The sequence below is a fragment of the Mauremys reevesii genome, linkage group 23 (genome assembly GCF_016161935.1).
Source record: "Mauremys reevesii isolate NIE-2019 linkage group 23, ASM1616193v1, whole genome shotgun sequence".
Lineage (NCBI taxonomy): Eukaryota > Metazoa > Chordata > Testudines > Geoemydidae > Mauremys > Mauremys reevesii.
The window spans coordinates 398,394-411,508 of record NC_052645.1 but is presented as its reverse complement, the minus strand read 5'-3'; the positions used below and the strand labels follow the sequence as shown (position 1 = coordinate 411,508).

General features: G+C 50.6%; 1 non-coding gene across 1 annotated transcript; it reads left to right on the top strand.

Annotated features, from left to right (window-relative positions):
• The first annotated feature begins 9,317 nt into the window (after positions 1 to 9,317).
• Positions 9,318 to 9,391, top strand: TRNAT-AGU. The gene has a single exon. It is a non-coding gene; the product is annotated as a tRNA-Thr (tRNA).
• The last annotated feature ends 3,724 nt before the right edge of the window (positions 9,392 to 13,115 follow it).

Below are 13,115 nucleotides of genomic sequence, written 5' to 3'. Positions count from 1 at the left end.
GCCCATGAAGACAAGACTCGCTTTTGCCTGCCTTGCTCAGCTTGACCTGCTGCCTCACCCTGTTCCTGCCCTAGTGCCCGGTTGACCTGGTGGTGGAAGGGGACTGGGGACAGTGGCGTGGGGAGAGTCTGGCCACCACTTGCCACCCCACTCTGTTGTCCTGGCTTCCCACTGGACGTCATTTCGGGAGGAAGTGGGCTTCTGCCTCCCCTCCCTGATTTTCACACCACAGAGGAGTGCGAACAGGAAAACGAACGGCTGCTCCACCCCCCCACCAGAGGAACCCGGCGCCCTTAGCTGCTTCCCTGCTCCCCCCAGCTGTGCTACTGAGTGGAAGCGTCCTGTGCCCATCACACAGAGCTCGATTAATCAAAACCCTCTTCTGCCAGCACCGGGCCTCCTGCTTCTTACACTGGGCCTGCAAGCGAGGGGGCGGCGGGCACAGCACCAAGAGTCTAACCTGTGAGGCAGGAGGCGGCTGATGCCCGCAGCCTGCTGGGAGCTCCCAGAAGTTATTAAAGGACAGAGACTCCTCAATGCCCTTAGTAACAAGGGTTTGGGGCTCACTGAGGCCAGTAAGGGGGTCACTATGTCGGCCCTATAACCCTGGGTGTCAGGTCACTGTGCAGCTTTGATCTAGAGCTCAGATCCCTACAACCGACCAGCAGCCCACAGCCTCCCCCTGGGTCTGCCCCACCTGGTTCCTCCTTACAGGCCGACCTTACCCCCCTTCCAGCCCCGGATTCGCCCCCAATCATCCTACTGCCACTCACAGCCACAGCCGTGGAGGTGCTGAAGGAGGGAGGGGTGACTCCAGGGTGGGGTTCTTCTCTAAAGGTGGCTGGCAGAAAGGTGGTGCTCAGCTCTGTCAGCCACCTGCCCAGGTGCCTCGCTGCCAGGGGGTGCAGATGTTTCTGTAAGGCGATTAAATGGGTATTTTGCTGCTGAATGAATGAGGAATGTGCAATCCTGAGAGGGAATTTCCATCCTTCTTTCTACTGCTCTTTAGGGCCCCAGTGGCCTAATGGACAAGACATTGGCTTCTGAAACCAGAGATTGTGGATTCAAGTCCCATCTGGGGTGGCAAAACTCCTTCTTTCTTGTATATTGCAACAAAGCCCTGGTGTTATTTTCCCCAAGGAATTTGGGAGACGTTTAAACCCAAAGTACTGGATCTTGGGAGCAATCCCCCAGAAACAGCATCTTCCACTTCACAAATCCTTTCTAGACACATCAGTAGCAAACACTTAATACTAGTGTTTGTCTGAGAATAGAAGGAAGGGGAGTGTTTACTCCGACACCTCAGTGAGTGACACAGACAGAAAGAACAAGGCTGTCCTGAAAGAGAATGGATCTGTCTGGAGACAAAGCAGAACCTGAGAATGAGCAACAGTGTGAAAAGAAGAACTTCAAATGTGTGTTAGGTGTTAGATAGGTTGGTCTGACAAATTTCAAGAAAATACCAATGCTCGTACACTGATGCGGACACTGGCTGCTACTGACCTTTTACTGAGAATTCATTGAGAAATATTTTCCTTAACTATGTTATGGAACATTGGGTGGGCTATGAAGGCACCATTCCTCCTGCTTTCGCCCTTTGAGACAACACGGCTACATGGCATGCGGCCAGTGCTCACCTTCCAGTCAACTGCTAGAGAAGACAACACAGACAGGGATGGCAGCAGGGCAGACTGGAGCTCCGCGGAGATGGTGGGACCAGGTCTCATCAATGGGGAGGTGGCCACCCCAGCATGCACAAGGCTGTGCCAGTAAGTGCGGCGTGTGCTCCACGGTGCCCTTACTCCCTGCATGTGGTGGTGGAGGGCAGTTACTGAGTTCGGTTGGTTTGGGAAATTTAGGGCTTGGCTACATTTGCAGAGGTAGAGCGCTGGGAGTTAAACCACAGCAGGGAAACCGCTGCCGTGTGTTCACACTGACAGCTGCAAGCGCACTGGAGTGGCCACATTAGCAGCTCTGGCAATGCCACAGAGAGCAGTGCAGTGTGTTAGCTATCCCAGTGTGCAAGTGGCTGCAATGTGCTTTTCAAATGGGGGACGGGGGTGGAGTGTGACAGGGAGTGTGTTGTGTGAACGTGGGGGGAGCGACAGTGTGTTTGGGGGGCTGAGAGTGTGTCAGCATGCTGTCTTGTGTGTTCAGACAGCAGCAGACCCCTACCTCCCCTCATACACACTCACAACAGCAGCAGCATTCCACACTAATGGTTGCTTTGTCCCAGAGCAGATAAGCAGCCGGCTGTCAGAAACGGAGCTTTGAAAGGGGATATCCGCATGCCTGCAGCCGATTTCAAAACAATGACCAGAGTGGGCACTTGACTTCAGGGGATTATGGGACATTTCCTGAGGCCAAACACAGTGCAGTGACGCAACACGTCATCCACACTGATGCCCGGGGATTTCAGCAGGGCTCAGCGAGCTTTATGCTTCTCATGGAGGTGGATTACCAGGAGCGCTCCACCTACAGAGCCCAGGTGCTCCATGTGCCTTGCGAGTGTGGACACCTCAGGAGTTAGGGCACCCGGGGCTGCTTTAATGGGCTCTAACTTGCAAGTGTAGCCAAGCCCTTAGACTATGTCACTTGTGTGACTTACTTGTGCTATTGTAATAAATACAATAGACGTGCAATGGTCAGAAATTGCACCAGCAGAGAAGTATATTGAAGGGAAACCCTAAGGAAATTAAGAGTTTAAATTATCCTCCACATGTCCCACATCCCACTAAAATGAATCCAACCTACAGGTCACATGGGCAGAAGTATCGGTGTCAGGATGCTACATTGTTAGCATAGTAAATGAAGCTGCAAAATAAATGATGTTTAAATGACCTCATTCTATTTTTTACAATCCTGTGTTAAGAGGTAATAGATACAGATGGACACCAGGCAGGGTCGTTTGGAGGATGAAGCCTTTATGCTTCCATCCCCCACCACTGTCAAGTTTTAGCCAATTAGGACAAGTCAGCAAATAAGAAAAACCTTAGGTCTCAGTAACTGCTGCAGGTAGCAAAGTCCTACAGGGAGCAGTTTCTGGCACTACACCTGCGCAGCTCTGCTCCCCGGCTCTTCTCGGGCTCCTGCTCTCTCCTTAGCTCTGCCCCACTCTGGCCCAGGCAGGGCCAGCTCCCACGGAGGATGGGACCCCCTGGCCTGGTGACTCCCTCATTACACTGCCTGGCCTGTCAGTGCGGCTAACTTGGAGCTTTGGCCTCTCCCCATTGCCCAGGGGACTGTCAGTCTCAGGGTCCTGATTTCCCATTGGCCCTTTCCCCTTCTACTGGGACTGGGAACTAGCCAACCAAACCCCCCCACTAAGCTTTAGTAAGGGGCCAACAGTCCCTTACATGAGCCGGCCCCATGAGGGTCACTGATGGCCAGAGAAGGCAGCATGAGCTGGTCCCATGGTGTAATGGGCAGCACTCGGGACTCTGAATCCTGCAATCTGAGTTTAAATCTCAGTGGGACCTTGTGGTAAAGCCCTTGAGCTCATACTGCTCCACTTCCCTGTCTCCAGCTCTGCAAGAGCAATTTTTTCCCCTCCTGCTGGATGGGTCAGGGCTCTAGAACTGACACCTGAGGGTTGGGATTCTCACGGCTTCACCTGGTGCCCACAAGTCTGGCACTTGCCACTGTGCTTGAAGGAAGCAGGGCTGGGCAGGTGGGAGCCCAGCACCTCTCCTCCTCTGCGCACCTAGAGCAGAGGCGGCTGGTGCTGACAGCTCCAAGGGAAGGCTTAAAAGCCACAGAGGCCAGGGCAAGAGGAGGAGAGGACCATGCCTATGTGTGGCCAGCAGACAGCCACAGGGCCAGCCTGCTCCCTGCTGTGCTGAAGGCCACCCACAGACCAGCATGCAGGGCGGCTGCTGATGTTTCTCAGGTCATCTACTGAGGGGGCTGAGACACTCTGGGCACAAGAAGTTAAGTTCCCAGCGACAAGTGAGACTTAATTGTATGGAGCCAGGTGCAGGGCTTTGGCAGGGAGGCTCGGGCATTGGGGATTGAGGTGCAGCGGATGGACCAGCTGTCTAGGCACAGAGATTTAGTCTCCCTGAGGAGGAGGAGGAATCCTGCTGACAGGCAGTGGCTGTGCAGAAAAAGAGGAGGGGTTCCTGGGACTTTTTTTGCCTCTCTTTTGCCTGCCTGCTCACTCTTGCCTGCACACTGGGATAATCACTCTTGTGGTGAATGGTGAAGATGTTTCCTAACAAGCCCAGGTAGCTCAGTTGGTAGAGCATCAGGCTCTTAATCTGAGGGTCCAGGATTCAAGCCCCTGTCTTGACACCCAGCTTTTAAGTTGCCTTGTGTGCCAGGAGCCAAACGCTGTTCACAGCCACACAGGGATTCCCAGAAGCTGGGGCCATTTCCTGGAAAGGTTCCTTTCCTTAGCAAGCAGGAGAGAGGCCACATCCACAGGAGCAGGCCTAGAACACAGTGTCTCTGGCTGCCAGGAAGTGCTGTGGGGCCAGGTGCTGAGAAAGCCCAGAGGGGGAGCAGCAGAGGTGGGGGGAAGTGAGAGAGAGAAGCAATGAAGACAGAGCCCAAGTGTACAGGGGGCATCTGGTCTGGCTATTGTGGGGAATTTCCCTGGTTTATACATGACCCTGGTGGAATTGGCTGTAGAAAGGATCTGAGTCCCCACCCCCTTACCCAGAGGCTGCCTGACCTCGAGGACTGTTAGGATACAGAGATTCAGGCCTGTCTGCAGAGGCCTGTACTTTAAGAATTTAGGTGTATTTTTATCACTTAGCTAGTTATAAAGATATAAAAGAGAGAATAAAAAATCACTGTCTGTCTGTGTAATGGCCTTCTCTCACTGTGACAGTCTGAGGCCTGGTTCTTCGGCTAAGCAACAAAGGCAGCCATAAGCTGGGAAGTGTATGGTCACATCCTCACATTCCCAACTAGTCACATTGAAATAAGGTGCGATTGGGCTGTTAGGAATACAATCCTGCCCTGATATTCCTATCACCTCCAGAGAAAGGGAAACTTAGTTTGGTAGCATCCTGTCTGGCAAGAACTCACTTATCAATAGACACAGCTGGAAAACCCTTATGTCTGTATAGATGTAGTTGTGAAATCCTCCCTTCTGTATTGTTTTGTATGTTTATTTGCATGGTCTCTGTCTGGGTCTGTGATTGTTTCTGTCTGCTGTATAATTAATTTTGTTGGGTGTAACCAGTGAAGGAGGTGGAATATAACCATGTTACAGTATATTAGGACTGGTTAGTCTAGAGAAGGAGTGAGGGTACCAGGCAGTGTGGCGGTCGGGGCCGCGTGGTGAGTGTCGGCTGAGCGCTGGCCACCCCCTTCTCTCTCCCCACTCCCTCCCTTCCCCACTAGACCGGGCGCGCACTCTGCAGCACAGGGAGTCCCCTGGCTCCGGCCGCCCTGTAGGGTTTTTTTTTGTTTTTTCCCTGCTTTACCGGCCGCGCCGTTGTTCTTCCCCTCATCCCCTGCTTTGCTGCTCCAGCCCCACCATTTTTGTGTTGTCCCCGCCACTTTGCCACTCCAGCCTCGTCGTGTCCCCGCTTTGCCACTTCAGCCGCACCGTATCCCCCCCCACACCCCCACTGTGCCGCTCCACCCGTGCCGTTTTCCCCCCCTGTTTTGTTGCTCCGGTGGCCCCACCCCATTTTTTTTTGCTTGGGGTGGCAAAAAAGGCATTGCCGGCCCTGCCCACACCTGACTCCTGCCATTGTTACAGGGGCCTGACAAGCTTTACTTGTGTTTGGATTCTGCAAAGCAGAGGAGCAGGTGAGGTTTTCCTTGCAAGTTGTGTGTGAGTGAATCTTTGGCCAGGTCTGCACTACAAAGTTGTTTCAGCAGAATTATATTGCTCAGGTGTGTGAAAAACACACAACGCTCCCTCGGTCGGCAGCTTGTGGCCGGTGTACACACTGCAATGCCACGTCTGGCGACAAAACTGCCCTGTTTTGTTGACAAAATAAAACGACTTCGATGAGAGGTCTAGAGCTTTTTGCAGCAAACTTAAAGTGACAGAGTAGATGCTGCTGTTCATTATATCACCATAACTGGCCTTCCCCAGTATCCCACAATGCCCGCCGTGAACTCGCCTGCCCTGCATTCCTGCTACAGAGCCATGCCCCCCCCCCCTTTCATCGCTCTGGGAAGTTCTCACAGTTGAGCCTGCTGCTCTGCTCCGGCAGCCAGGAGCAAATCACTGCCATGGATGCTGCTCTCTCCCGCCCTGCGAACACAGAGCAGGGTGGCGGGAACTTCCTTACATTGTGGGGGGGGGGGGGGCACCGGCATCCGAATTGTGACACCCCCAGGACACCCCTTCCCTCGAGGAGGCTCTTACCTTCTAAACAGGGACATCTGTTTTCTAGTAAAATCACTAAAAGGGAAGGAGAAAACTCAAAAAAGGCTCCTTCTGGCGCTCACATTCGTGAACCCGAATACTCTCTCAGTCCTCAAAGAGAGACCTGGAGAAGGAGACTTGCTGAAGCAAAGCCACAGGGGTCTCTGAGGTTTCCCTGGCCCCTCACCCCTGTCCTGCCTGGCTGATGTCAGCATCTCTCTGTGAGGTCACCACCTCCCCACCACCCTTGACCAATAGTCTGAGGTCCTGCAAAAGGCCTTTGTGATGTCACTGCCACACCCCTCCCTTGCTGTGCTAATGTCCTGCCCCTGGCCAGGCACTTTGGAGGTTTGAGCTACTCCCTGTGGATCAGCCCACTCAAGGAGCGTTCGTTCTAGGAAGCAAGCCAGCTAGACAGGAAAACATCAGATGCTGCTCCCAATGCTACACTCAGTTTTTCAGAAATTAGTTGACTTTATGGCCAGAAGAGACCATTAGAACATCTAATCTGACCCCATGCATATCACAGGCCTCCTGTATGACACAATAGCTACTTTTGGGGCAAACACATTCCAGAAAGGCAGCTAGTCTTCATTAAATGACATCAAGAGATGAAGAATCCACCACTTTCCTTGGTAGCTTGTTCCTGTGGTGAATCATCCTCGCTGTTGAATATTTGTGCCTTAGTTGTAATATGAATTTGTCTCTTTTCACCTTCCAGCCATTGGGTCTTGTTATGCCTTTCTCTGCGAGATTAAAGAGCCCTTTCATACCCAATCTTTTCTCTTCATTAAGGCACTTCAACACTTCAATGAAGTCACTTTTCATTCATGAAGGACCCCCCGCCGCCGAATTGCCGCCGAAGACCCAGAGTGGAAGAATCTCCGGAGGCCCGGACCCCACGAGAGTTTTCCAGAGCTCCCGGAGTTAGTGAAGGACCCCGCTCCAGGAGCCCCAAAAAACTCTTGTGAGGGCCTGCGAGACCAGGGCAAATTGCCCCACTTACTCCACCATCTGGGCGGCCCTGATGGGACCTGGAGCTACTGTTATTTCAGGACTCCTGTGAGACCCTCAGCTGGTTGGTTTGCACTCTGCTCTTGGGACTCTCTCTCCTCCTCCCTCTCTGCTGCTCTCCTCCCCTAGACATTGAACCCAGCCCTTGCTGCTGCCAACACCAACTGGCAGAAGGGCCTATAAGTCCCCTGCCTGAGGGGAGGCCAATGCATGTGGTCGGCCATAAGCAATATGATATTTTCTGTCTTATTCGCTATCCCTTTCTTAATGATTCCCAAGATTCTCTTTGCTTTTTTGCCCGTCGTTGCACACTGAGTGGATGTTTTCAGAGAACTATCCACAGTGACTCCAAAATCCCTCACTTGAGTGGCAACAACTATTTTTGGCCTCGTCATTTTATATGTAGAGCTGGGATTATGTTTTCCAATGTGCATCACTTTGCATTTATCAACAAATCTGTCATTTTGTTGCCCTTTCACCCAGTTTTGTGAGCTCTTTTTGTAACTCTTCGCAGGCTGTTTTGGACTCAACTTTCCTGAGTAGTTTTGGATCATCTGCAAATTTAGCCACCTCGCTGTTTACCCCTTTTTCCAGATCGTTTATGAATATGTTGAATAGTACTTGTCCCAGACCTCCTGGGGGACACCGCTATTGACCTCTCTCCATTTTGAAAACTCACAATTTATTCCTACCTTGTAACCAGTTATTTACCCATGAGAGGACCTTCCCTCTCATCCCATGAGAGTGTAATAGAGCAGAATAGGGCTTCCTTGGGAGGGGGGAGTGAACAGAGAATATATCAGGGGGTTGTGCACATTTATTGTCCTGGTGAAAAAGTGTGTCTGATACTCAGTCTTTGCTGTTCCTGCCAGCTGTGACTGCTGAGGACATTTTCCTTCTCTACTCCAGGGTCTCTCCTCTGCCAGATTCTCAGCAAGTCAGGCCCCCTGCAGACTATGGCAGAGCAGTTTGGTAATAGGCTGCAGGACTCACCACGTAAGAATGTAACTGCTGTAACCACTTGACTGTCCATGGGCCAAATCCTGCAGCCCTGGCAGCCCAGGATAACCTCCCACTGATGGTGATGGGAATTGAGCCTTTGTAACTAGCTGCTGGTACCTGTGGTCTCAGCTATGGATTAAACTGGTGGCAAACACAGCTTCAGCCAAAGAAGTGAAGGCTGTAAGTGAAAGAGCAAAGCTGGCCATCCGGGGAGCTGCTGCAGTCCCGTAACCACAGCTGGAAGGGAGAAGAGGAAAAACTCCCTAAAGTGCTGGGAGCAGCCCCGAGAAAAGGAAGTTTATCAGTGAGATCAGTAGCAATAACTGTGAAATGAAGGAGTGCTTTCTCCTCTGTGCTGACATGGTTGAATTGTGTTGCTTTACTGTGAGGATAAGCTTTAAAATATCCTGCTCCAATTTCAGGATGGGTCTGTAACCATAATCAGTCTCTGTGGGAAGTGGCCTCTAGATAGTGATCTTTGGGCAGAGCTGGCTGAAGAGCCGTCCTACTCACCAGGAGATCCTGGCTTGGCCTGCCAGTTCTTCCTTGTGGAACCTGGCTTTTCTGTCAGGCTCCTTTCTTTTATTTCTTCTCATAAAAATAAAAGACCTCACTACACAATCCTTGTAAGTGCTTATTCAAGACACAGAGAACCTTCCTTGCAGCTAAGTCTTGGAAAGTGTTAAATGGTAAGTCTGGAGCTGATGGAAAGGTTACCATGACTCAGAGTTGAGCTGAAGTTGCTGTGAGTGGAACACAGAGCACTAATCAGTATCTGATCACAGCAGCTTGTGGGAGAAGCACATGTTAGAAGCCCTCTGTCAGCTCAGCTGTGGCTTTCTGTGCACTGAGCCAGCCTGCTCAAGGTCTGCAAGTCTTGATGGAAATGAGGAACATTTTTACTTTGGAATTTGAAGGTGTAGTCTTGGACCATCAAGTGTAGTGGTTGCAAATGCTCCCTTGGGAAGGCACCATGGCTTAGCTGGCTAAAGCACCTGCCTAGTAAACAGGAGATCCTGGGTTCAACTTCCAGTGGTGCCTTGTTCTATAGCTGTTGTCTCCTCTGCTCACATTTTCCTGTGTCCTTCTAGGTTACAGAAGAGACCTCCCTTGACGATCCAAGTAATTGCTTGTGAAGGGAAAAGGCTTCTTTCCAGCGGAGCGTTGGAGAGAATCAAATCCTCAGTCTGGAGTTGATCAAAAGGCTATTGGCATTGGCAAGGAGGTTGCTCCGGCTGCAATATGTTGTGACAGGAGAGGCTGTGTTGGGCACCCATGCGATTCGCTGGGGATATCTGTGCACAGAGCCCCTTCTAGAGGGTTCTCTGGAGGGCTTGCAGGAAATGGAGAATTACTGTCTTTTCACCTTTCATGTTATTGTTGATGAAAAATGGAACAGTTAGGGGAGAAGTCCCAGAGCATGGCACCATGGCAGGGCTTGCCAAGAGAGCTGCTGGATAAAGAGCAGATTCAGGATCCAGCATCCAGTGCTGCCTTGCTGAACGTGCCTCCTCTTGTCCCCTTTTGGTCAATCTTTTTTGTTAACGGAGAAGCTCGACTCTGGCTAGCCATACAAATGCTTGCAAAAGAAACGGGTCTTTTTGCTGACAACTGTCAAAACATGGAAACAAAGTCAAGGTCACTGAAACTCATCTTGCATGTGCAGTTGTTGAAGCTACAAAGCAGAGCACTAAGCACAGTATTACCATGACTGGTCACAGCAGGATCTCTGTGTGGTGGGATCTGTGGGGTACAAGCCCAAACTGTGGAACTGCTGTGTCCTCTTCTCTCTCCAGTCTGGGCTGTGTCTTACAATGCTGCACTAGTGACAAGCAGCAAAACCCCCTCCGTGTGCTGTGATCACTCAGCCAACAACATGCAGCAATGCACCCAACTAAGTTGCATGAAAGCTCTGTAAATCACTCCTCAATTATACATAGAGAGACACCAGCATATCTCCCCAGCCCTCAGCCTTGCACCTCAGAAATGTACCGTCTTACACTGCTCAAAACCTCTTGAAAAGTGCAAGCTCATTAATTAATTCACCCCTTCCTCAAAAGAAAGTGAACATGCACCAGCCTTTTAATCTGAGCAGCTTTCCCAAGCACTTTAGACAATTTCACAAGTAAGTATAAAACATTAAAATAAGTTTATTAACTACAGAAAGATAGATTGTAAGTGATTATGAGTGTTAGGCAGAGAGGTCAAAGTTGGTTACATAAATGAAAATATCAGAGGGGTAGCCATGTTAGTCTGGATCTGTAAAAGCAGCAAAGAGTCCTGTGGCATCTTATAGACTAACAGACGTTTTGGAGCATGAGCTTTCGTGGGTGAATACTGTGGCAGAGCTCTGACCTTGCTCCCATGGGTCCTGTGCTTCTAGGTGGTTTATGCTGCCTCAGTGGCTCACTGCGACCCTCCATGTAGCCCTTCTCTGTCTAGGGCCAGAGTTACAGTCTACTGAGCCCTTTTCATCATAGGCTGCAAGGAGGTTGGGGAGAGAACTCCCACAGTCTCTGTTCAGCCTCCTGTCCTAACAGGGACCTGACTTCCCCTCCCAGGAGCTGTTCCTGTAGTGGTGGGTTGGGGGGAACCCGGGCCCACCCTCTACTCCGGGTTCTAGCCCAGGGACCCTAATGGTAGCAGTTGTTGGCAGCCAACCTTTCACTGCCAGAGTTGCTGCATTTCCCTGGGCCACTTCCCCACAGCTCTCCTGCTTCTCCCTTCTTCACCCTTACCTTAGGGCTCCTTTAACGATGGTTTGAGGGTGTCTTCAGTAACCAGCCCTTCAGCCACACTTCGTCTCCTCTGGCTCCCTGACTCCCCTGCCTGACTGGAGTGAGCCCTTTTTATAGTATCAGCAGGGCCTTAATTAGAGTCAGGTGGTCACATTAACTGAATGGCCTCACCTGACTCTTTACAGCTTAATTAGAGTCAGGTGTTCTCATTAGCCTGGTGCAGCCCCTGCTCTGGTCAGTCAGGGAACAGAAAACTGTTAATCCAGTGGCCAGTATATCTGCCTTCTGCTATTCTGCTGTACCCACCTGGCCTGGATCTATCACAATGCCCACTTCGTCGGATGCAAGACTTGCATCCGACGAAGGGTATTCACCCACGAAAGCTCATGCTCCAAAACGTCTGTTAGTCTATAAGGTGCCACAGGATTCTTTGCTGCTTTTATAAATGAAAATAGAATCTCAGTGTCACATTCTATACCTTTGGGGGAGCGGGCTGTAACCCCCATATTCCTCATTTTCATATAATCATGATCTTACATATAGAGCATGACTTGTAAGATATCAGGGGAAAGGATATGATCTGCTGAAAGTCATTTCTCTACCGATCTATGTATACCATTCATGCATATGAAGTTATGAGAATTGTGTAGTGTGGTTGTCACTATGCTGTAAGTTGGGGGAATCAGCCATCACCTGCATGAGGCCACACACGGGGAATTGCTCAGCCTTGCTTGGAGAGACGCAGTGATGCTCACCTGACTCTGAAGAGGGCCACAAAGCCAATGGGGAAGAAAGGACATGATAAAAGGAGAGACATTCGCTATGCTTTATCTCTCTCTTCCACCTACAGCCATCACCACACCAAGCGACTGAAGAGCTGATGAAAGGGGAGAGCCTGGCTGAAAAGCAACCAGCCAGCCTGTAGTGAGAAGCATCTAAGTTTGTAAGGGCATTGAAAGGGTTAAGATCAGCTTAGAATGTGTTTTGCTTTTATTTCACGAAAACAGTGAGGAGTCCGGTGACACCTTAAGGACTAACAGATTTATTTGGGCATAAGCATTCGTGGGTCAAAAACCCACTTCCCCAGATGCTTGGGGTGAAAATTGCAGATACAGACATAAATATATATTGGAACATGACATGAAGGGAGTTACCTTACAAGGAGAACCAGTGTTATAGGCCAATTCAGTAAGGGTGGATGTGGTTCACTCCCAATAATTGATGGGGAGGTGTCAATACCAAGAGAGGGAAAATTGCTTTTGTAGTGAGCCAACCACTCCCAGTCCCTATTCAAGCTCAAATTAATGGTGTTAAGTTTGCAAATAAATTGTAACTCTGCAGATTCGCTTTGACGTCTGTTTTTGAAGTTTTTTGAACGGCTACTTTTAAATGTTACTGAATGTGAATATAGAACAGGAGTACTTGTGGCACCTTAAAGACTAACACATTTATTTTAGCATGAGCTTTCGTGAGCTGCAGCTCACGAAAGCTCATGCTAAAATAAATGTGTTAGTCTCTAAGGTGCCACAAGTACTCCTGTTCTTTTTGCAGATACAGACTAACACGGCTGCTACTCTGAAACCTGAATGTGAATATGTGAATGGGTTAGTGAATGTGTAAATGCATTAGTGCCTCTGCAAGTCACATATGGTCTAGTGGTCAGGATTCCTGTTTTTTCACCCAGGCGGCCTGGGTTCAATTCCCAGTGTGGGAACAGTCCAGAGCTTTTGCTCAGAAGGGAGGGAGGAAATGAAAGGAATGGGAAGGGATCCTGCCAGCAGGGGAGTTGGACAGTGTTCAGAGGGGATCCCAGAAGTGGGGGTGGGGGCAGTAGCATAGCTGGCGGGATTCAGCAGAAGCAGCCTCTTCCCATCAGGCTGGCAAGCAGAGAAGCAGCGTCTGCTGGCTGCATGGCCAGAGGAGCCGTAGGACGGCAGCGGCAGGCCGGTGTGGAAGCCGCGCCTGCCAGCTGGCGCTGCCCACCACACTGCTGGAGGAGTCGCAGGACAGCAGGCCGGCGTGGAAGC